This window comes from Schistocerca americana, chromosome 11 (assembly GCF_021461395.2).
Source record: "Schistocerca americana isolate TAMUIC-IGC-003095 chromosome 11, iqSchAmer2.1, whole genome shotgun sequence".
NCBI lineage: Eukaryota > Metazoa > Arthropoda > Insecta > Orthoptera > Acrididae > Schistocerca > Schistocerca americana.
Window position 1 is genome coordinate 121,803,927 of NC_060129.1, and position 23,967 is coordinate 121,827,893.

Sequence of the window (23,967 nt, forward strand, 5' to 3'; positions counted from 1 at the left end):
CACATACAGTGTTTCTCGTTGACATGCCAAGATTTGAGATGCAGCACTTTATTGGAAAGTGATGCACATTCTACTTTTGCATTAAAAAAAAAACTGAGATAGCATTCACAATTTGGGAAGCCTTAGGGGATGAAGCTGTGCTATCCTGCTGAGAGTTTGACTGACACAAGATAATACAGGAGGACCAGGGAAATGTCAATGACAACGTGCCCTTAGGATATCTATCAACATCAAAAATTCAGAGGAACTGCAGAAAGTTTTAAACAGGAATCAATGCCTGAGTGTAAGAATGGTAGCAGGGAATTGTAGCATGCTGAAATAAAACATTTATCACATTTTGAGAGATGAAATAGGGATGTGAAAGGTGTACAGATAGAGAATCTCAAATAACTGACCAACAAACAGAAGGCAGTCCATGTGCGGAAGTGCTGAGAATAATTGGAATTCTGTGGAAGTAACCATAATTTTTTGGGCAGAGTTGGGACAGGTGACAAGATATGGGTTTTTGAATGACAAAGCAGTGAGTGGCGCTTGATATATCACCTCACCCGAAGCCACACACGGGCAAATCTGGTGCGAAGCTAATGCTCATTGTCGTTTTTGACAACAGAGGTATGATTCACAGGGAATTTCTGCCTCAAGGACAAAAGTTAATGGCCAGTTTCATACTCAGGTCTTCACCCAGGTGTCGGATAGGGTAAAACACTCAGGTAAGAGACATCACAAACAACAGGATTTAGCATCGCGGCAATGCACCAAGCAACACTGCCCTTGTTGTGGAAGACTTTCTCATTAGCAACAGACTGCCACAGGCACTGTACCACGCTGACTTCTTTTTGTTCAGAGGATGAAAGACAAGCTTGAAGGGGTACCCTCACGAGATATCAGAAGGGTAAAAAGAGGCTTTGATGCCCTGTCTTAAGGACGTTCCCAGTGATACTGTCCAGGGAGCCTGTGTCGACTGGACAAAACTGTTAGTGATGCATAGATAAGGTTTTTTACATTAAAAAGCAATAAACTTCTTTAAAAACGTTATTCTCAAACATTTTGGGACAGAACCTGTAAACCTGCTGTGCATCTTATGACAGCTTCGCATCAAGTGAGTACATTGACAAGGTTACGGCCACTGTGCATGTTGCTGTGGAATGCTTGGCAGCCAGTTGGTCCCCATGATGGAATTCAGTAGACTTACACAATCATCAACATGAAAACCAACTTTCTCCATGCCAGAGTTAGTGTACGCATGGGTCCATAGCTGCTGCAAATTCTGCGAGGAAACAAATTTTCCTGTGTAGGCTATTGTTTTATTTTGAAAATAAACATTTTATTTCATAATGTAGCAATTAGCTAATATTGCCTGCCTGTACATTATCAAACTACATCACAGTAGATATTATGTATACAGTGTGCTGTATTCTGCACATCAGTGCTGGGGATGCAACATGTAAAGAATTCGGTGTATATAAAAAAAACCATCCCATATGTGGGTTTTGTCACTGCACCAGCATAATAACACATTGATATGTTGACATGCATCCCATTTCATTTGAAGATGCTGACCGCTGGACATGTCTCTCCACTTTAATAGTACAGTCTTCTATTTTAACATGTTTGTTGGCACAGTGATAAAACTCTGATATGAGTTGTACTTTTTCCAGTTTACATATGGACTTCATATTTAGATAGTAGCTTTAAAGTGCCCAAAGGTGTTAAATTAGCTAAATGCTAAATTGTTAAATACAATGATTATTTTCAAAATAAGCAACATTCTACACAGGAAAATGACTTCCCTGAGGAAACTCCAAAGTTAGACAATATCCCTATAGACAACTGAAAATAGCACACCTCATATGAAAATTCACTTTCTAAAACATTTGTCTGTAATCATGAAATTGGACCCAGCATAACTATTAGTAATGTACCACCAGTCAGATGGAAAAAGAAATCAAATATAAAAATCGCATATTTAACCAGTAAACAGATGCCAGGATATGGCAAAAATTGTGTAAGGCCCCTGGAAGCATGTAGAAGTGCCCTAACACAATGTGGCATGGACTCGACTAATGTCTGAAGTAGTGCTGGAGGGAACTGATACCATTAATCCTGCAGGCCTCCATTAATCGATAAGAGTACGAAGGGATGGAGATCTCTTCCCAAGAGCACGTTGCAAGGCATTCCAGATATGCTCAATAATGTTCACGCCTGGGGAGTTTGATGGCCAACGAAAGATTTTTAACTCAGAATTGTGTTCCTGAAGCCACTCTGCAGCAATTCTGGACGTGTGGGGTATCGCTTTGTCCTGCTGGAATTGCCAATGTCCATTGGAATGCACAGTGAACATGAATGGATTCAGGTGATCAAACAGGATGCTTATGTACATGTCACCTGTCAGTCGTATCTAAACATATCAGGAGTCCCATATCACTCCAACAGCACACATGCCACACCATTACAGAGCTTATACCAGCTTGAACAGTCCCCTGCTGACATGCAAGGTCCACGGATTCGTGAGGTTGTCTCCATCCATGTACATGTCCATTCGCTCGATACAATTTGAAACGAGACTTGTCTGACCAGGCAACATGTTTCCAGTCATCAAAAGTTCAATGTCTGTGTTAATGGGCCCAGGTGAGACGTAAAGCCTTATGTCGTGCAGTCATCAAGGGGACACAAGTGAGCCTTTGGCTCTGAAAGCCCATATCAATGACGTTTCGTTGAATGGTTCGCAAGCTGATACCAGTTGATGGCCCAGCATTGAAATTTGCAGAAGGGTTGCACTTTTGCCACATTGAACAATTCTCTTCAGTCATTGTTGGTCCCGTATTTGCAGGACCTTTTTCTGGCTGCATCGATGTCAGAGTTTTGATGTTTTACTGGATTCCTGATATCACAGTACACTCGTGAAATGGTCGTACGGGAAAATCTCCACTTCATTGCTACTTCAGAGATGTTGTGCCCCATTGCCTGTGCACCAACTACAACACCACATTCAAACTCACTTAAATCTTGATAACCTGCTATTGTAGCAGCAGTAACCGATCCAACAACTGCACCAGACACCTGTCTTATGTAGGAGTTGCTGACCGCTATCCTGCCTGTTTACATATCTTTGTATTTGAATACACATGCCTATACCAGTTTTTTTCGCACTTCAGTGTAGTTATTATACAATCCAGATTTCGGCCTTATGCCATTTTTAAGTACAAAAACATATCTGTACGTCATCAAACTGGTATGAAATATACATTCTTGCCGTGAAAGCGTCTGGTCATATAGGCCAGATCTGTCATTAGCAAAATTGAGAACATTTCTAAAATTCCTGCTTCATACCATCCTGATATCTTTTGACATACAGGGTGTTAGTACTTTCCAACTTTGAAAATTCATATAAAGTAATTCATAGTACCTACAGAGGTGATTGTAGTGTCAATTTGTAGGGAAATACATCAAGTTTTGTCTCAGTTTGCTAGTACCAAATGGTACCGTAAGGAGTGCTAGCGGCAGTTGCCTTAACAATGGCTGCCTTCACTGGACCCAAGTGTGCTAGCTGGGTGTTTAGAAGAATCAAGGTCGGTGCCAACAGTTCAGCATAATTCTATGCCAAGTATGCCAAAGATCCTCCTAGTAGGCCTATAACTTATGATTGGCATAAATGTTTGTAGAAACAGCACATCTGATGACGTCGTTGAGCAAGTGAGACAATGTTTTTTCAACAGCCCTACAAAATCAACCCAGCATGTATCTTGAAAACTGCAAATTCCACATACAGCTGTTTAGCGTGTGTTGAGAAACCATTGCATTTGAAATCATACAGATTGATGATTGTACAAGCAATAAGAGATACTGATAAAATTGCTCGGAAGAACTTCTGTGCAGATATGTTAAATCGATTACTTGAGAATGAACATTCCTTGGACAAAATCATCTTTTTTGATAATTCACCTTTTCACTTAACTGGCTAGGTTAACACACACAACTGTAGGATCTGGGGCAGTGAAAATCCACATCAATCGTTGCAACTGTTTGTGATAGCCCTAAACAATGTTTTTTGTGCATTGAGCAAGAACAAAGCATACGGCCCCTTTTCTTCTGAGAGAGACCCATCAATGGGATAGTGTACCTGGATATGTTACAACAATTTTTGATACCACAGATCAAGAACAAAACATTTACTTCATGCAAGATGGTGCACCACACCACTACCTGGCTGACACTCGGGATTTTCAGAGTGACTGCTTCCAGGTCAGTGGATTTGCTGTGATGCACCAGTTGCATGGTCCCCAGGTTCCCCAGACCTGACACCACTCTTTTTTTTTTTATGGGGGTTCATCAAGGATATCATGTTTGTACCTCCTGTGCCGCCTTCTCTATCTGAACTTAGAGCAAGAATTTATGCCGCCACTGAGCAAGTTGCACCTGCAATGCTACAGCTAATTTGGGAAGAAACTGACTTCCGATGGGATGTGTGCAGGATAACCAACGGTAACCACATAATAGACAAAAACAGACAAATATTTGTGATGCTCAAGAATACAAATATCGTTGCCGGTCGTATCACTTGCAGGAATTTCATCCGTTCATTGTTTTAATCAGACTGAAAATCGAAGACACAAACTCAAAGAAATTTGTTCCTGAGAGTGCATAACAGCGAATATTGTAGAACATACTCTATTACATGGATAAGAAAGAATAAGAATCTTTTACAAAAGGAAAGACGGAAAAAAAATACTAGCATGTAGCAGGACACAAATCTACGTACTTAGACTCCATAACCACATGTCTGTAACAACAACGCAACTGCGTGCAACTCTGAGCATTAGTATAGTTTACATAGGATCTCCCAAAGACCTGTCACCACCAATATGTTAACTGATATTTAATTGTAACAAATCATTCCAAGAGGGATATTTTCAATAAATCTTCTATGTGCCATTTCCTTGAAATGGCATACTGTCATAACACGCAAGTTATGATATAGAAACAACAAAGTACTATGCAATCTAATATGGTTGCTCCAAAGAAGGAATTGAGGGATGTCACATGACCCGATCCGAATGCCAGTTTCAGCTTCCCTATTTTAGTCATCTGTACTCTCTCTCTCTCTCTCTCTCTCTCTCTCTCTCTCTGACACACACACACACACACACACACACACACACACACACACACACACACACACACACACACACATATATTCACACTCATTTACTCTCTTCAGCCAAAGTATATCTTTGAAATGAGAACAGCCACAGTACCCCTTATTATGTGTATGTAAATAAAGGGCATGTGCATGTTTCCATAACGATCAGGCTGTGGTGGTATTGCACTAATGAATTTCTGCTCTTCAAATGAATTTCCTGTTTGCCAAATAATGTAATGAAATTGACAGGCACTGGGTTGCAGGAATAGCATCTACAAGGAAGAGTTCTTTTTCTTAAATAAATGTGTAACTATTTGCAAAAGTATGTCAAATGAGTGACCGTCCACCCTCAGAAATTTTCGATAATCATTTAGATCACTTTTCCTTAGCTCACTTAGTAAATTTTCATGTATCAGTCTTCCTCTCTTTGTATACCACTCCTTTATCCATCTACACTTTCTCTTTTCTGTACGAGAATGCGAAGCCAGACTGAGAACCAAATAACATCTGGCATCCATATCTGCCACGTTTGCACACCTAGGACTTGACACAATATCGATTCACTGCCTGGAGCCTATCATCAATACATTTCACAATGTCATTGTGCAATATTGTTATTTTGGTCTTCAGTCCAGAGACTGGTTTGATGCAGCTCTCCATGCTACTCTGTCCTGTGCAAACTTCTTCATCTCCCAGTACCTACTACAACCTACACCCTTCTGAATCTGTTCACTGTATTCATCTCTTGGTCTCACTCTACGATTTTTACCTTCCACGCTGCCCTCCAATATTAAATTGGTGATCCCTTGATGCCTCAGAATATGTCCTACCAACCCATCCCTTCTAGTCAAGTTGTGCCACAAATTTCTCTTCTCGCAATTCTGTTCAATACCTCCTCATTAGTTATGTGATCTACCCATCTAATCTCCAGCATTCTTCTGTAGCACCATATTTCAAAAGCTTCTATTCTCTTCTTGGCCAAACTATTTATCGTGCATGTTTCACTTCCATACATGGCTACACTCCATACAAATACTTTCAGGAACGACTTCCTGACACTTAAATCTGTACTCGATGTTAACAAATTTCTCTTCTCCAGAAATCCTTTCCTTGCCATTGCCAGTCTACATTTTATATCCTCTCTACTTTTTCCATCATCAGTTATTTTTCTCCCCAAATAGCAAAACTCCTTTACTACTTTAAGTGTCTCATTTCCTAATCTAATTCCCTCAGCATAATCCGATTTAATTCGACTGCATTCCATTACCCTCGTTTTGCTTTTGTTGACGTTCATCTTATATCCTTAGATCCTTTCAAGACACTGTTCATTCCGTTCAACTGCTCTTCCAGGACCTTTGGTGCCTCTGACAGAATTACAATGTCATCAGCGAACCTCAAAGTTTTTATTTCTTCTCCATGGATTTTAGTACCTACTCCAAATTTTTCTTTTGTTTTCTTCACTGCTTGCTCAATATACAGATTGAATAACATTGGGGAGAGGCTACAAACCTGTCTCACTCCCTTCCCAACCACTACTTCCCTTTTATGCCCCTCGACTCTTATAACTGCCGTCTGGTTTCTGTACAAATTGTAAATAGCCTTTCGCTCCCTGTATTTTATCCCTGCCACCTTCAGAATTTGAAAGTGAGTATTCCAGTCAACAGTGTCAAAAGCTTTCTCTAAGTCTACAAATGCTAGCAATGTAGGTTTGCCTCTCCTTAATCTATCTTCTAAGATAAGTCGTAGGGTCAGAATTGCCTCACATGTTGCAACATTTCTACGGAACCCAAACTGATCTTCCCCAGGATCAGCTTCTACCAGTTTTTCCATTCGTCTGTAAAGAATTCGTGTTAGTATTTTGCAGCCGTGACTTATTAAACTGATTGTATGGTAGCTTTCACATCTGTCAACACCTGCTTTCTTTGGGATTGGAATTATTATATTCTTCTTGAAGTGCCATATTGTTGATATTTTAGGTGCACCTTCTTCGTGGATGTCGATATAGGTTCTAATGGCAAATAAGTCATTCCTAGTGTGTTCTCTGAAGTGGCCTGAGTTGTTATGTGCTGTGATACAAGGTAGAGTGCACTCAGAATGACGTGGCCGGTTGATGTGCATTCGGCAATTGTTAGGAATTGCGGGCAGGTGCTGTAAGAGAAATGTAGCGTGCTGGAGGCGAAATGCCATTCTAAACTGAAGCTTATGCTCACATTTTTTGTAAACATTAAGTGGCCCCCCTCCATGCCCACACTTGCAAGGTGACCATTCACAAGAAGGTCTGCTGTCTCCTCTGCTTTGATTAGTATCAAAAACGAATTCCATTGAAAATGCAAGAAAAACAACAATTTATTTTCATCTGGTTTTTAACCATATGTGACTTTAAGAGAAGCATCATGTTTGGCGAATTTTGAATGAAACCTGCATTTCCCTTGTTGCCATGTTAAAATTTGCTTCTTTTACCAGCAGTGTTTGCACAATGTCACCTCACTAATACATTGTGCAGACACAGGCACAAGAGAATTCTGAAACTGTGGTTTATTAAGTGAGGGACTGACGAAAAGTAAGGTCAATAGCTTATGAAACAGCACATCCACAGTACAAAAATAAATATGTCTTCGCTTATTCTGATCCAAACCCCACAGCAATTCTCATTAAAAAAAACTTTTGGTAGCCTTTACAGTTTTTTTTATTCATGCCAAAGGCACCAATTACAAGGGTCTTAACAAAAATTAACAGTTATAAAACATGTAAGTAGACAATAGACATTAACAAGTAAACATGAAAAAGGACAAAGAAATCTATAATTAACTTGCTTTTGCCCAAAAGTGAGCTATGTTCAAAGCATTACAGTTAGCATACAGTTAGAAGTAATTGTACATAAATGAACATTCATAAATGCACTTAAGTATAGACTAACAGACATTGAATTAAATTGTCCTTGCCCAGAAACGAGCAATGTCCAAGGCATTATAACTGACCAGCATCAACTCTTCTACAGTGCCTTTAAAATTACATTGTTTCATCAAAAAACGTATGTAGTTAGTGGAATACAACAAAAGGGTAACGAAGTTTTTTGTAATAACAATATGCCAAATTCCCTCTTTGCTTGCTGCCATTTGACAAAATCTCATTTCAGTATATCAAACCATTTATGAAATAACCTTTTATTGCTGGCCTGCACAACTACAAGTGAGTGTGCTACATCAAATAAATTTTCTCAACACTGGGGAAAGAAGCCTCCACCCAAGTCTATAGAAAAATCCAATATGTTAGCTAAATTTCATATGTGAAACATGTTACGAAACATGCACCAAATGCAAAATCACAGGGACCCCTATCATTGCAAACTTTTTTGAGTTTCATGTAGCATCTTACTTAAATGCAAATATTACAATAACTATGACCATTAATGAAATTATGGGGATGTCATCATGAAGTTGACTTACAAAGCTGTAAGTAATGCAAATAGTATCTGTAAAATTATTTAAGAAAGACACAGGGCTTGCACCTCAATTCTGTCATCATGGTGTATCAGGCAGACAGTGGCGGCCTCTCCTTCCAAACAAATAAATAAATGCTTTGGACGAAAACTGGTCACTGTGCACCAGCCATCATGTCCCGTGCAGAACTTACCTGGTACTAGCACATTTTTTTTGGAGTAGTACTTGCTTTGATGTGATAAAACATTTTTGAAGGAAAAGCATTTTAAGTAACAAGTGAATATTCGCACAAGGTGAACCCCACTATTCCTGGAAATTTGTTATGTCTAGGCCACTGCTGCAGCCATTAATTAATGGCCTATTCAGAGCTATGGTAGCATTTGGAACATCGCTATTTGTCTTTCTGAAATGAAGAAATGCCTTCAGCAAGTGAGTAATCAATTTTTACAATTTGATTTTACTAGTATGCAAGTGGCTAAAGGCCTTGTCGCAGTGGTAACATTGGCTGCCATCAAATCACTGAAGTTAAGCGCTGTCGGGCTGCGCTAGCACGTGGATGGGTGACCATCTGGTCTGCCAAGAGTTGTTGGCAAGCGGAGTGCTTCAGCCCTTGTGAGGCAAACTGAGGAGCTACTTGATTGAGAAGTAGCGGTTCCGGTCTCGTAAACTGGTAAACTGACATACGGCCGGGACAGCAGTGTGCTGACCACATGCCCCTCCATATCCGCATCCAATGACGCCTGTGGGCTGACAGTGACATGGCGGCCGGTCTGTACTGTTGGACTTTCATGGCCTGTTCGCACGGAATATGCAAGTGTGAAGCTACAATTTGGTTTTGTTTTACTATACAAATAATTGACAGCATTAGTTGGTCTCATTTTGGGCCAACGGTTTTAAATATTTATTTGCAAGTGTTTTCTCACATTTTTATTACAGATTGAAATTACTGTATATTCTTTAATTTCTGTGTGCCATTTCAAAGTTTCTGCAGTCTGACGTTTATTGTAATGGTCGAAAAAATGGAAATCTGCTGAATAACCGAGGTTCACATTTTTGTATCTTATGTACATTGCAGCAAAGATAAAAGAATTTACTAAGTGCCATAGATCAGAAAAATTCGTAACCTGTTCTATAGAATAGAAATCAGTACGTTAATAGACAAAGTTTCTACAAGATTAACAGTTAGGGGGTACCTATGGGTTAAAAGGGCCCCACACATGAGTGACAGATCACCGTGACCTGTCACATGCAATATCGCCTGTAGTCAGTCGCTCGCCTTGACAGCCGACAGACGAGTGATTTGGCAAGCAATTTCAATCAGTTATACAAACGTCACTGTGTCAAGAAGTTCTGCTGGGGAAAATTAACTGCTACGTTTAGCATCATTTGCCGCTTATATCTGCATTCCCACAAATACCCTCAAAACATAAATTTAAAATTTTTTTTCTTTATTGTGATTTCACTCCCCCGCCCCATATGGGCAGGGGAGGGCTATGAGTGGCACAATCCGCCGCTCTTCAGCCAAGTGACATGAGAGCTAATACAAAAAGAAAATTATACATATAAAGGCGATAAAAAGGGGGACATAAAAACAGAGTAAGAGGAGATAACGGAGGTAAAAATACACTGACATGGAGATGTTCATGGGGGGACAATTAAAAAAGTCGACATAAAGTTAAAAACACAGTTGGCGATTTGGAGAGCACAAAAAAAGATACTGGGGTCACATGCACAGGTTAAAAGTTGGCCACGGTATTAAAAAGACTCCAGAACAAGACAGAAGGGAGAGGCCTGAGAGGATGGATAATGAGGGGAGAGCAAGGTGCAGCAGGGGAGGGGGTGGGATGAAAAGAGTAGGGGCATCAGGGGGTGCACTGAGAGACAGGAGACAGGTGGGGCAAGAGATGAAGAGGAAAGACAAGGCAGGAGGGAGTGCAGAGAAACTGAAGGGGAGGACAGGAGAGGGAGGGGGTGTAGGAGGGGAAAGCCGCTCAGGAGGAGGGAGGGGGAGCCCAGAGGAGGAGGCAAGAGGAAGGTGGGGTTAGAGTTGGTAGGAAGGGTGGACGTCAGGGTGAAGCTCATCATCCGGGAGGGGTAGGTGCTGGAAGCTGCATTGACCGGTGGTGGAGATGGAGAGAGGGTGGGACATAATAGTGAAGGCATGGCAACAGGCTGGTGGTGGAGAGGTAGAGAAACACCAGGGGTTGAGAGGGATCGAGCGGCGCACAATATACAGGGTGCGGATGTGTTCGAGGAAAAGGAGAAGGTGGGAAGGGAATGAGGTCGTACAGGATGCGAGTGGGGGACGGAAGGCGAGGCGGAGTGCTCGGCGTTCGAGGATTTGGAGGGCCTTATAGAACCTGGGAGGGGCAGAAATCCAATCAACGCTGGCATAACAAAGGATGGGGCAGATTGAGGATTTGTAGGTGTGAAGGACGGTGGAAAGATGCAGACCCCATGTCCGGCCGGACAGGAGTTTCAGAAGGCAGAGTCTGTTGTGATGGTAAGGAGATGGTTTAAAATAAATGAGAATTAGAATTTATTAAACTTGTTTTGAAACACTTTTCTTGAAAACTAGGTTTCTTCACAGAATACATTATATTTTTCACTGAAGCCAAATGGGTCATGTAGGCCCAACGGCTTTCTAGTGTGCCAATACAATGAATTTTATGTTTATTAGCCCTCAGTTCCTTTGTGTTCTTTAGTTGTAGTTTAACTGCAAGTATTTACACAGTTTACTCACTGTGCCTACAGAGATGTCAGCTGCAGCACTACTGAGTACTGTAGCTGTTGTTATAAATTGTATGACATGACAAAAGTCGTGGGATAGCGATATGCAGATGGCGGTAGTATCGTGTACACAAGGTATAAAAGGGCAGTGCATTGGCAGGGCTCGCGTTTGTATTCAGGTGATGCGTGTGAAAAGTTTTACGGCGTTATTATGGCCTCACGATGGGAATTAACAGACTTAAAACGCAGAATAACAGTTGGAGCTAGATGCGTGCGACATTACATTTCAGAATTGTTAGGGAATTCAATACTCCATAATTACTGAATTTTCCTTCTTATTAGTTTCAGTCTAAATTTTCAGTACAATCACATAGTGTTCTGTAGCTGGTGAAGGAACCTTTTTTATTAAACTTTTTTGATGAGATTGCTCAGTCGGATTTCAAAGAGAACATTACTATATAGCTGTTTTAAATAATAATATTTACTCACATTCCCAGCAGTAATGTCAGATGTTCCATTTTTAAACAAATTTATGTTTGCACAAAACATACACTTTTTAAGTATTATTACAATCTGTTGATTGGCTAACAGTACGAGTCTCTGACTGCCAATGCATTCTGTGAAGACCACACATCAATAGCACTTTCCATTTCCACAATATTTGTGGTGCAAGTTGTAGGTATAGTTTGGGTTTGGTTAAGAGGAATTGTACCTTTTCCTTCACACGGTGGTGGTTTTGAAGCAGTCCCACAGCAGTCGTGAATGTAAAGGTTTACAGAACAGTAATAAAACTGTTGTCTGTGTACTCTCTACCATTTTCCTTGCATGTACCATCTGATACGTGGTACTTACTGGAAGTAAGGAAAATGTGGAAGGGAGGACCCTCCAATATAACTTTCTTTTCACACAATCTGTTTATTTAACACTATATAAACTATGTTTTACAGATAATCGAAGCATCTAACCGCACAATTTTCTTTAACAAAATGAACAAATTTGGAGAATTCTTTTGACCTTAAACCTTAAGTTGAACAAGCTTTTAATCTTTGGAAAGAAATCTGAAGTGCTGTATTGCAAAATAGCAAACAATATGACAATGATTACAAGATGGCCAGACCTGCAGCCCGCCCGTTATCGGGTGAAACAGCGGTGTCTACTACTGCACTGGACAAAGTCTGTCTTATTAAATGCCTTTCTGCAACAGATGAAACTATATGAGCACCATTGATGACAAGGGTGATTCAATTACGCAAAACCCGATAGCTTAACTTTAATTTGAAAGCTGCATGTTGAAAGGTTCGGGGTTAAGATGTGCACCTGTGCTTAAAGGTTAAACAGATTATGAACCGAGCGAGGTGGCGCAGTGGTTAGACACTGGACTCGCATTCGGGAGGACGACGGTTCAATCCCGCGTCCGGCCATCCTGATTTAGGTTTTCCGTGATTTCCTAAATCGCTCCAGGTAAATGCCGGGATGGTTCCTTTCAAAGGGCACGGCTGACTTCCTTCCCCATCCTTCCCTAATCCGATGAGACCGATGACCTCGCTGTCTGGTCTCCTTCCCCACAACAACCAACCAACCAGATTAGGAAACAATATGATAATGATAAGGCTTACTTCAAAGCGACCAACCTCTTAATTTCAATGGGCAACTGAGGTGCGACTGGATCCCAACTCATTCCTTCTGACAATTTTATTTTTACTAAAGCCCTGGTGACAGTTGGCTGTTAATATTTTCAAAGTTAAACTGATTTTCAGTTATTAAGACCACTCTGAAGGAACATCTTAAAACATTACTTGGGAACACTTATTACAAGAGAAATCACTCAGCAGAACCACAAGATCCAGCTAAAATACACCAATAGTGACCCAGCCTTTCACAAACAAACAGCTTACTACAACAGGTTGTTCAGATTATAACTAATGGCTGACAAATGCAATTACAATCAATGAATTGAACCAGTTAACAGCTAAATCTAACCACAAGGGCCCTCTTTTGTTTAACTGCAACCTGTGCCTTAGTACAATTGTTCCAGCTGATTAATTAGAACATTAATGATTGGGTACAAACCAGAAAGGAAAGACAATATAACACCCAAAGAGCCAATCAAGTAAAACTCTGAGGGTTGGGTACAAACCAGAAAATAATGAGGGCAAGTAGATTATGAAACAAATCACCACGAGGATTACAGAATCTTTCTCTCCTTTATCAGCAAGCACTTCCACGGATCCACGGTGCGTCGCAGCGGTTACTGAGTGGTGCCGATGAAAGCCAGGTAGAAGACGGCAGCCAGGCCACGAGCGGTCGTCCCACACGAATGCTGCCAACCGACCGAATGGATTTCGACCTGCTGCTTGTAGTCAACGCTGATCCCAGTGAAGAACTCTGGTATCTTCGCTCTGCACAGGCCATCCTTGCGCAGCTCGTGGCTTCAGCCACTCGGACTTCGTGACCACCTCTTGTCGTGACACTACAGCCAATCCTCAGACTTCATGCCTCCTCCTCGGGCCAGCAAACCACGTATGTATATCATCTGGAAGGAAGGTGAGGTTCTTTTTGAGAAACACTGTTAAGAAAGTTTAGAGAAGCGGCATTTGAAACTGACTGCAGAAAGATTCTATTACTTCCAACATACATTACACGTAAGGACCACGCAGTGTTATGTGGCTTTATGCTTAATTACAGACTTACTATTTTATCAGTTGATTTGTTTTCACCACATAACACCCCTGTTTATGTCCTTCGTCGTTGCTGAGCGATGTATCACTTTTCATTCTGACGCCACAACTCTTCCTTTCCTATATCTTTACTACTTTTTATCTATATAAATGATGAACTATTGGTTTTGCCGTTTAACAACTTTTTTGTAACTGTGGAAGTTTTACATGAACCTTTCAAGACTCGATCAATCTGTTTACAAAGAGAAAGCAGAATATCTCTTCCTTTGACGTTGTCCAACAACGACCTAGGAAGCTCGACACCCTCGCAGCCCGGGCTCTTCCGTGGCTCGCGGTAGTTTGCAGCATTCATTTTATTCCTTGCCCACTTGCCGCTATGTCAAACTTTCATGGTGATCGTTGGGCAACGTCTTACACGTTATCTGCAACATAAATAAACTTTCTTCCCACGGTATTCCTGAAAACCCAAAAACAAACTTAAAGAACATAATAATAATGTTCTTACAATTATTCCTGTAAGTCTTGGTCGATTTAATGAGGGGTGGGACAGGCCTAAGCCTTGTGACACCACAACCACGAAGATGATATATGATACAATACAGCTCATACGGAGGCACATACGCAGTCGTTTCTCCCTCGTCCTGTTTGCGAGTGGAACAGGAAAGGAAATGACTAGTAGTGGTAAACGGGGTACCCTCCGTCACTCGTTGTGAGGTGGATTGCGGAGTATAGATGTAGATGTACCCTTCACAGTCATGATTGTTGTACCTGACGAAGCCAGTGTGGATTTTCAGCTGCCCAATAGTGCATTTTCCACAAATTTGCATTACCGTGGTTCATAAACATTACTTCATGGGTAAAGTGAACACGTTGGAAAAATGTAGTGCTGTCTTCCGAGCAATGTAGTGCAAACCAACAAAATTCTATACGACCTTTGGAATCACATCCTTTGAGTGCCTGATGTGGTGACAAATGATAAGGATGGGTAAGATGCGAGTGACACTCCTCTGGGTGATCCTACATTCTTTCACAATACACCTCATGCCATTATCTGCTGTATAAAAGTAGCGTGTCTCATTTCTCTTCATTGGAGTAAATGTCTGCATGGAAGAAATGTGAAGTTCATTTCCAAAAGGTACAAAATCTGAAAAATTGAAACGTAATGAGATGACAGGTATCAGCACTACTTAGAAACATTACCTATGTAATAGGAACTGTTATGTATTGACCATAGGCGTTTTATATTTCCCCTAAGACTTGCCGTTCATGGCGAGGAGCACCAAATCCAGTATTATTCCGTTTCCAAGAAGTACCAAATGCTGGCAGCCAATCGTTGTTTTTCTTGGTAATGACGTCATACACAACATGGCCACCATTTGTTTACATGACATTGTGCTTTGTAAGGACATGTGGGGCCTTTTTTACGTTCATTGTGAATTTTTAATTAAATTATGGAGTCTGATCTATCAACTGAATACTGTGAATCACCAATAGAAGCTCCAGATCAACAGTTCCCAATCTTAACACAATTTTCTGCCATAAGGTACCAAATCCACTTTATTTAAGCAATAACAAATAAACAAATAAGCTTTAAGCAGAGATACTTGTAGTAATGAGTCTCAACTTCTGTCTGAATATAACAACACAGCTACAAAACATATTCTGATGCTACTGTGGTTGTAAAACGTTAGATTTTATGGATTTGGTACCTTTTGGAAATGAGTTTCTCAAATGACTTACCTATAGACGACAAAGTTCCTGCTAGTTCTGCAATGGAGACGAATAAACAGTCACAATGCTTGATACAGAAGCGTAGACCACCGTAAGCGTGTTTACAGCGCAATAGCCGATCCCGGCCGATTTGCTTTCAATTTTGGAATATTTCTCGGATTCTACTGCAAAGAGTTTCAACCTCCGCACTAGCAAGTATTATACCACTGTACTCGTTGTTTCAAGTGCTTTCGGATGCTGTTTTAAAAAAGTGTATCATTCTATTAAAAATGGCACTAGCTTCAATGTTTCAGTCGATACAAGAGTTAAGGTACTTTATAACACGCAAAAGTACATGCCTCTTAGCCCAATATCACTTGCCTAAAATCCTGTTTCGATATTTGGAACAGTTCACGAAATAAAAGTAGTGTTACGTCTTATGTGGCTCACCAGGTAAATTCCATTCTGTGCAACGGATACAATGGCTTTGTTCCAAAATGTGAGTGAATAACCAAGCATGTGCCGCAGCTAGAGCATGATATTGGATCACCTCCCGCCCCGGTAGCTGAGTGGTCAGCGTGACAGACTGTCAATCCCAAGGGCCCGGGTTCGATTCCCGGCTGGGTCGGAGATTTTCTCCGCTCAGGGACTGGGTGTTGTGTTGTCCTAATCTTCATCATTTCATCCCCATCGACGCGCAGGTCGCCGAAGTGGCGTCAAATCGAAAGACCTGCACCAGGCGAACGGTCTACCCGACGGGAGGCCCTAGTCACACGACATTTTCATCTGTAGGGGTCCAATATGTATCACATACCTGTCGAAATAAACGCAATATGAGCACTGTAGCACTGAAAGACCTGAGTCAAAACAAGGCCCCGGGAGTAGACAACAATCCATTAGAACTACTGACGGCCTTGGGAGAGCCATTCCTGACAAAACTCTACCATCTGGTGAGCAAGATGTATGAGACAGGCGAAATACCCTCAGACTTCAAGAAGAATATAATAATTCCAATCCCAAAGAAAGCAGGTGTTGACAGATGTGAAAATTACCGAACTATCAGTTTAATAAGTCACGGGTGCAAAATACTGACTACCTGCATGAAACTTCCTGGCAGATTAAAACTGTGTGTCGGGCCGAGATTCGAACTCTAGGTAGGAGACGAGGTACTGGCAGGAGTAAAGCTGTGAGGACGAGTTGTGAGTCGTGCTTGGGTAGCTCAGTTGGTAGAGCACTTGCCTGCGAAAGGCAAAGGTCCGAGTTCGAATCTCGGCCCGGCACACAGTTTTAATCTGTCAGGATGTTTCATGCAGGTAGTCGGTGGACTGTGCATACACCAGATTTGGAGGAACGGGTTCTAAAGGACTATGAGACGAACTGTAGTACAATCTCCAGGCAAGTGGCCCACCAAAATGGCGTAAGCCAAAGTGGGATTATGCGTATCCTGCTTGAGAACCACTGCTACCCCTATCACCCGCAAAGTGTGCAAGTATTATCAGCAGTGGATTTACTTCTACATTTGCACCAGACCATCACGAATACGCATAATTAAACTCCATAACCGTCATCTGCCAGCTTAATACAATCCTTGGGAAATGGTTAGGTGTCTCATCAGCTTTGGTTCAGCATCAATGCGTGCGTAGGGATTCTTGGTGACCACATATTTGGACCAGTTATTATTCCACAATGCCTCTACAGAGGAACATACATAGACCCTGTGGAATAGTCTACAGGGGCTGCTTCAGAATGTCCCTTTGGTAGTACGGCAGGTTATGTGGTTTCTGCATGACAGAGCACCACCCCACCACCAAATTACAATTCACTGACACCTCAACAAGATCTTCTCCAGATGTTCGTTAGGACTTGGACGCCCTGTAGCACGCCTGCTAGGTCACCTGACTTAAACCCCTGGATTTTTACCTCTGGGGCCACCTGGAAAGCGTTGTGTATGCTGAACAGATTCTGTATGTGCAGATCCTCCAACAGTGTGTTCACGATGCTTGTGATGCTATTCAGAGAGAGGCCGAAACGTGCAAAAGATTGTGGCAATCCATAATCCGTCATGTAAATGCATGCATTGCATCCCATGGAGGCTATTTTGACCATCTTTTGTGATGTAGCTGAAACACAGCTCTGTACTGAGTCCCAGGACAATTTGTCGTCGTTGTACACACACTGTCCATTTCTTGACACATGTTTGTACCTTTCTTTCCCCACTTACAGGCGGGAATCAATCCCTTCAGTTTGTTGGTTTTATTAATGTTCACCCTGTATAATAAAACCACAATGACAATCATTGCCATTTATCAATAACAAAACTCAGTTTCAATTGGCAAGGATAAATAAATTTCAAATAAAAGCAGCATCCACTTTTTGCAGGTCTGCTGGCTGCTGTGACTGTAAAATTATGAGAATCCTCCACAGATAAAATAAAATCAATTTCCTCATTTACTAGAGACTCCGATATACCATTTCCTGGTGTGTTTCTACAGATTCGGCACAGTAAAAAAATGCGCGATGTAGCGTTTTGTTTTATCGAATTAACTAAAAATATTGTTTCCTGATAAGAGCCAAACACTCACGTTCTTTGCACGATGTGGAATCTACACCACGTTCTTCAATTAGAGCAGGTGGTCTCCAGTCCAAGAGACTAACCATGTCATCGTAAAATGCGAAATCTGACCGTTCACTTTCGATAGCGCTTTTTGGCCTCATGGAAATCCCTCTTCAGAGACTTTCATCTTGATCTGAAATACAACAATAAATGGAGGTGCATCCAGTTTAAATGTAAATAGAAATATTTATATTTACACATTACTTTTTATCTAAAAAGTTGCCCCATCCTTAAGTGAACAGGTGTTCGTACACATCCACCTTCAGTCATAGATTTGCTGAACTGGTCGGGTGTTCGTTCGTATCCACCTTCAGCCACAGATTTCGCTAGTTCCGTAAAAATATCACTATTTCAGAACCTCTTTCCATCTAGCAAATTTAAGATATCCTTTTCCTCTATTACATACAGCATACGAATTACTTCCTGCTCGGTACAGTATTTGTCCTCCTTGCCTGTACAAAACATTGTTTCCTCAATATTACGAGACAGTTAACATGAGATGAGATGACACAACACAAAACCTGACAATCCTATAACACTTCAAAACAGGCTGTGTGCTTACATGGGAACGAAAACGAATTGCAGAGCTGGAAAACCAGCAACAATAACCACATAACCATATACATGGTGTCAATGACTTTAACCTATACGCTGAGGTTATAGACACCATATATACAGATGGCAGTAGTATCGTGTACAGAAGGTGCATTGGCGGAACTGTCATTTGTACTCAGGCGACTCATGCGAGAAGGTGTTCAACATGATTATGGCCACCCAATGGCAATTATTGGCCTTTGAACGGAGAATGGTAGTTGTAGCTAGACGCATGGGACATTTCAGTTAGGAAGTTATCGGGGAATTCAATATTCCCTGATCCACAGTGTCGCTTGTGAGCCGAGAATACCAGATTTCAGACATTTCCTCTCACCATGTATAACCTCTCTTTTAATTGAGAACAATACAGATGATCAATAATATCAGTAAGAATTAATACCATTGAAAAAGTTTTAATAAAAATTATCGATATATAATTACTCATCAGAATAATGCCCACAGCAAAGTAGTGCCTCAGGGAAGTCAACGAGGGTTCAAAGTGGCTACTTTTGTTTTTAAATTCTACTATACAGGGTGTTTATAAATGAATATTCTGGTTTTAACGCTTTATATTATTTATTACTTTAAATTTAGTTATAAATGATATGTCAAATGAAAGAGCAACTCAGTTTTACCAAGAACCTTACAAATGTTCTATTTGAGCACCATTTGTCACACGGCACACATCAAGTCTATAGCCGAAGCGTTGGATAGGCCGCAGGGGGCCCAATGACAGGGCTTGCTTTGCATGGCCTCCACATTCACCCGACCTAACACCATGCGATTTTTTTTCCTTTGGGGCTTCATCAAGGATCGTGTGTACATACCTCCGCTACCAGCAGACCTCCCTGTATTAAGAAACCGGACTGAAGTAGCTGTTGCTACAGTCGCTGAAGACACACTTATCAACGTTTGGGAAGAACTCGGCTATAGACTTGGTGTGTGCCGTGTGACAAACGGTGCCCACATTGAACATTTATAAGGTTCTTGTTAAAACTGTTTGAGTTGCTCTTTCATTTGCCATATCATTTATAACTGTAAGTTTAGGGTAATAAATATTACTAAGCGTTAGAACCCTGTTATTCATTTATAAACACCCTGTGTAAACCATCCACGGGTTTTGTTAGTTCTCTTGTCATGTTTTCTGCACTCTGAATAAGTCTACGTAGCTGCGGCGTGCGATATACACTACGTGATTAAAAGTATCCGGACAGCTGGCTGAGAATGACTTACAAGTTCGTGGCGCCGTCCATCGGAAATGCTGAAATTCAATATGGTGTTGGCCCACCCTTAGCCTTGATGACAGCTTCCACTCTCGCAGGCATACGTTGAATCAGGTGCTGGAAGGTTTCTTGGGGAATGGCAACCCATTCTTCACAGAGTGCTGCACTGAAGATAGGTGTCGATGTCGATCAGTGAGGCCTGGCACGAAACTGGCGTTCGAAAACATCTCAAAGGTGTTCTGTAGGATTCAGGTCAGGACTCTGTGTAGGCCAGTCCATTACAGGGGTGTTATTGTCGTGTCACCACTCCGCCACAGGCCGTGCATTACGAACAGGTGATCGACCGTGTTGAAAGATGCAGTCACCATCACTGAATTACTCTTCAATAGTGGGAAGCAAGAAGGTTCTTAAAACATTATGGTAGGCCTGTGCTGAGATAGTGCCACGCAAAACAACAAGAGGTGCAAGCCCCCTCCATGAAAAACACGACCAGACCATAATATCATCGTCTGTTGGCACTACACACGCTGGCAGATGACGTTCACCGGGCATTCGGCATACCCTCACCCTGCCGTCGGATCGCCACTTTATGTACCGTGATTCGTCACTCCACACAACGTTTTTCCACCGTTCAATCGTCCAACGATTACGCTCCTCACGGCAAGCGAGGTGTCGTTTGACATTTACCGGCGTGATGTGTGACTTACGAGCATCCACTCGACCATGAAATCCAAGTTTTATCACCTCCCACTTAACTGTCATAGTACCTGCAGTGGATCCTGATGCAATTTGGAATTCCTGTGTGATGGTCTGTATAGATGTCTGCCTAGCACACATTACAACTCTCTTTAACTGTAAGGGGTCTCTGTCAATCAACAGACGAGGTCGGCCTGTACGCTTTTGTGCTGTACGTGTCCCTTCACGTTTCCGCATCACTACCACATCGGAAACAGTGGACCTGGGGATGTTAAGGAGTGTGGAAATCTCGCCTACAGACGTATGACACAAGTGACACCCAAGCACCTGACCACGTTCAAAGTCCGTGAATTCTGCGGAATGCGTCATTATGCTCTCTCACGATGTGTAATGACTACAGAGGTCGCTGATATGGAGGACCTGGCTGTGGAGGGGGGCAACACAATGCACCTAATATGAAAAGCGTATGTTTTTGGCAGTGTCCGGATACATTTGATTCACATAGTGTAGCTGCCATTTCCGTGTGATGTGCTACAGAAGGGATCAGGGCACTTCTGTTAAACTGTAAGAAAAGTGACTATAGTTAATTTATACAGGACAGACTTACGTTGAAACTTATACTGAAGTCTAGGTAGATATTTTCCGTAAGATCATGGACAAGAATATCTGAGGAATTGTGTGCACGTGAGAAAGTAGCTCTCAGTATTAAACTCTATTACATGCTGAATAACCGATAATAGGATCTGTGGACTATGCAAAGGGACGTTAAATTGAATATAAGAACGGAATTGGGCACTTAGCTTTGTGAAAGTAAAAGCGTACAAAGTTCGAATGACTGTATCGAAGTATAGTATAGGACCATAGTTCTTGCTATAGTAACTTTGAGTGACATTTTAGTTGCTGTAATTGCAAAACGCAAACATTCATGATCACTTAATTTTTATTAAATGTTGTTAATAAAAAAATAAAGTGATTTCCACAATAATGTGCATATTAGTGAACGATAATCATTGGTAAGCTTACAAAATAAATTAAATAAAATAATTATTGTATATGTATGGTAGTGATTGGATGTAATTAATATTTGCTTGTCTGGAACGTGGACGTTTAATTATTCGGTATCAGACGCTTGACAATGGCTTTTTCGTAAATGTAATGTTATTCGTAGTTGACCGTGAAATAAGACTCAAATAATCGGGCTTCGTATTTAAATCGTTTCCAAATACTGCTGCGGTAGGTGCAGACTCGAATCTAAATCTCAATATTAGAATAATTTGCCAGCCATGTCAATACGTCGTACAGAGGCGACTGTCTACTAAACATAAAAAGTTTACACAGTTAGTTAAATCAGATATATTCAACGAATAAGCCTACAGTTAAATAATTCTACTTACTTTCATAAATATAAATTCTTTACAGAATCGAGTGCCTAGTAAGATTGCAACTCGCAGTGTTCTTATATAACATCAAATATGGCGGTGTGCCAGTTAATAAAATATACGTGGTTCACGCACCAGCTATTGTACAAGACCTCTCCTTCTTAATAAAACATAAGAGTATCGTAATTGTGTTTTGTTTTATCAGCGACACAGCGCTGCAGTTCTGTGCCATAGGCTTTATTTATTTGTCACAGATTAATTATTTAATTAAGATTTCGCGTTTCCGAGGAAACTCACGCACGGCATGCAAATGTGCCTTTATAAGCTGCAAACTGTATCTCTGGATGAGGGGAGGATGAAGTATTACAAAACGTAAATTGTGACTGAAACGCTATTTAACATTTCATTTCCAATCGGGCGGAAATGATACAAAGTCAGAAACAGTGCGGATAAGTAGTAACGTCGGAAATAGGAAGTTGAAGCAATAACTTAAATCCAAAGATATGATTAACTATGTTGTCTTCGGTAACACAGCAACAAATGAAGGGGGATCGAATGTGCAAAAAGTCAGCATTAATTATTATTACAGTAGAGCGTCGATTATCCCAAGTAATTGGGGGACATGGGTGTTCGGAAAACTGGTTTGTTCGGATAATCGAACTGTACATGTTTATTTGCCAAAAAGAAGTACTGCACAGTAAATTTATTCATAAAATCAGGCATCTCTTTTAGTATTACAAAGTAACATACAAAGGCAACTTCAGTAGGAATATATAGTACGTGGCACAGTTTATTAAACAAAAATATATACATATTACATACGCATTTTGCATGAACAATACACACAGTATACAAAATTAACGTTTAAAAAAATCCTTTATTTTGGTCTGTCTAAGAATGCCTACACGCTTACGAGCAGCTAAGTCACGTACTTTTTTCATTACACATATCTGAAACTGGTCACTTTCATCTTGGGCTGCAAACCATCGCAAGGCAGTATCTAAACAAGTGAACGCCTCAGAAGCTGTTGGTATACTTTCATCTTCACTTTCTGGAGCACTGATCGACGAGATGCTGGCGGCGTCATCTTTATCAGTGACGACGTTTACAATCTCGCTGTCCTGCATGATTTGGTGTCCTGGATCTGCATCATCGATATTCATCCATTCATGAACGTCTTCTTCATCACATTCGTGGCAATCTATTTCTTTTAGCATAGCGAGAATTTGGGACATATCGCTCTGTTCGTCATTTTCAATCGTACCTTGTGAATTTTCTTCTGTGCTCAAAAATTTATTCCAGGCTTTCTTAAAATTCTCTTCCTTTACACTATTCCATGCTGCGCTGATCATGTAGGATGCGTCTTTCAAGTCAATATTCTTATGATTTCTTAAGAGACTTTCTTCTCCATCCTCTTCTCTTTCTAACTTACGCAACAATTCTTTCCTGTAATATCGTTTGAAAGTCTCAATAACGCCTTGATCCATGGGCTGTAATAAGAAGGTTACGTTAGGTTGAAGAAATATTAGCTTTATGAACTCGTCTTTTTCGTTTAAAATATTACATGACGGTTGAGTTGGTGCATTGTCAAGGAGAAGTAGTGCTTTCTCCCACTTCCCAGTCTTTAGCTGATGAGCTTTTACAGAGGGTACGAAAACGTATAGAAATCACTTCATAAAAATCGTACTGTCCATCCACGCACTCTTTTGCGAGGTGTACACAACAGGCAAGGCTGACATATTAACTTGCTTGAAACAACGCGG